The sequence below is a fragment of the Micromys minutus genome, assembly GCF_963924665.1.
Source record: "Micromys minutus genome assembly, chromosome: 26".
In the NCBI taxonomy this organism is placed as follows: Eukaryota; Metazoa; Chordata; class Mammalia; order Rodentia; family Muridae; genus Micromys; species Micromys minutus.
This window is the reverse complement of record NC_137961.1, coordinates 20,407,470-20,409,875: the sequence shown is the minus strand read 5'-3', so window position 1 is coordinate 20,409,875 and position 2,406 is coordinate 20,407,470. Positions and strand designations below refer to the sequence as shown.

At 42.3% G+C, this 2,406-nt stretch overlaps 1 pseudogene across 1 annotated transcript; it reads right to left on the bottom strand.

Moving 5' to 3' along the window:
• Window positions 1–893: 893 nt before the first annotated feature.
• LOC308437472 (heterogeneous nuclear ribonucleoprotein A1-like) lies at window positions 894–1,969 on the bottom strand (annotated as a pseudogene). Its single transcript has one exon. The product of its transcript is annotated as a heterogeneous nuclear ribonucleoprotein A1-like (transcript).
• Between the last annotated feature and the right edge of the window lie 437 nt (window positions 1,970–2,406).

Here is a 2,406-nt window from a genome sequence, read left to right as displayed (position 1 = left end):
GAGTGTCTGAAGACAGCTACCATGTATTAATATACCTAAAATAAATAACTTTAAAAGAAACAAACAAACAAAGAGAAAGAAAATACCCTATAGGCTAGCCCACAACCATATCTTAGAGTCATTTTGTCTTTGAAGCCCCCTCCCCTCAAATGACAAAAGGCTTTAGTTTGTGTCAGGGTGACATAAAATTATCCCGACATAGAAGCCACTACAGCTGTTAGTCTGTACCTATTCATTTCCCCACAAAACAGGCATCACTCCAAATTCCATTGCCTAGGAAATATGGCCTTGCTTCTGTTCAACAGGACAAAGAAAAGAATTTTTTCCAAGAGAATTAAATTGTTTATTGAATACACATGATAATGGATGATATACAAGCTTCATTCCCATCTGTTATTTTATCTGATACCATTATTCAATTTTAATATTGCATAGTATGTGCCAGCAATCATTTTATAACCTAGCTTGAATGGTCCTTTCAATGGTGAAACTCATTAAGTTACAGCAGTAACTGGCAGTTTAGCAACACCAAAGTTTTTGAAGAGAATAGCTTCTCCACCCATGCAACCATAAATGAATTCTGAATAGAACTTGACACTATCCAGAAGGAATTCTAACTTCACACTTTTGGGGAAGTTTACCAAGATGGCTTCAGAGTAGACTAGCTTTACACAGTGCATTAAAAATAAGACATATTTATTCAGTATCATGATCAGACTATTACATTTAGAAAACAACAGCATGGGTGAAAAGGGTCTACAGTAAACCTTTTGTTGGAATGCTTTACACTTTCCACAGAACCAAAACTAAATTAACCTGTTATACAATTAGTCACAAATACAGTCCTGGAGATTTTGCTCACACACATGATTATTGTCTAAAATATGTAGCAGCTAGGCCCTGCCACCATGATGCTTGGCTGAGTTCACAAATTTGTTGTAACATGTAGCTTCCTTGTACTTCTCTGGTTCTCCTCTCCTGCTAAGCTTTGTTTTCTGGTTGTAAAGAGAACCTCCTGCCACTGCCTTAGCTATTGCTGCTGCTGGAACCTTCATAGCCACCTTAGTTTTCTGGTTTAACAAAGTACTGCTCTCTGCCATCATTAGGTCCCGAGCTCCCACCTCCATAATTTCCTCCCTTCATCAGTCCAAAATTTTAGAACTGGCTGTTGTAATTGCCAAAATCATTGTAGCTTCCACCAACTCCAAAATTGTTTCTATCATTGCCAAATCCACTATAGCCACCCATACTGACCCCTCCCCCACTTGCACCATATCCACCACCACCACAGCTGCCACCAAAGCCGCCACAACCACTGAAGTTCCCTCCTCAACCAAAATTGTCATTGCCACCAAAACTGCCACCACAATCACCACCAAAGTTTATGGAACCACTTCGACCTCTCTGGCTGGATGAAGCCCTAGCCAACTCTTGCTTCAACAGAGCCTTTCTTACTTCACAGTTGGGTCATTCACAGTACGGTATTTCTGAATAACAATCTTATCCACAGAGCCGTGGTCATCAGAGGTGACAAAAGCAAAGCCTTCTTTCTTCCAGTGCCTCTATCAGTCATAAGTTCAATCACTTCAATTTTCCCATACTTAGAATAATCTCGTAGATGAGGATCAGTGTCTTCTTTAATACCACCATCAAGACCTTTTTTCACAGTTAAGTGGGCACCTGGTCTTTGAGAATCTTCTCTTGGCGCAGCTCTCTTAGGTTCCACAACTCTTCCATCCACCTTGTGTGGTCTTGCAGTCATGACACCATCCACTTCTTCCACAGTGGCCTATGTGACAAACCCAAAGCCCCAGGATCTCTTGGTGTTTGGAACTCTCATTACCACACAGTTGTGTGTTCCCCATTGCTCAAAATGTCTCCACCAACTCTCGTTGGTTGTTTCGGCGCTCTGCCTTCCGACCAAGAGCTTCTGCAGTGCCAGCTCCTTGGGAGACTCTGACTTAGACATGACAGCAGGGTGATGAAAGACTTCAGTGATGCTTCATCTGCAGTATCAAAGGGCAGATAGGAGGAAAAAATTCTTAAAGCAGCCAAAAGGAAAGAGCAGTATGGAGAAAGGGGGAGGACGGTTAAAAATGAAGAAGGGAGGGAGGGAAGGAGGGAGGAAGGGAGGTAGGAAGGAAGGAAGGAAGGAAGGAAGGAAGGAAGGAAGGAAGGAAGGAAGGAAGGAAGGAAGGAAAAATATGAAATCCTTCATTTACCACCTTCCTGGTCTCGTGGGGCAAAAACCCATCACTTCCTGAGGAAGTGCGTCTTATATTTTAGCAGGCATGGGGCTTTAGCAGCCAGGGAACTTTCAAACCACAGACTATGGAACCCCCTTTTACCTGTAGTTCACCAGGCTTAAGAGGAGTGAAGAATTTATCCAATCACTTTCCAGATTCC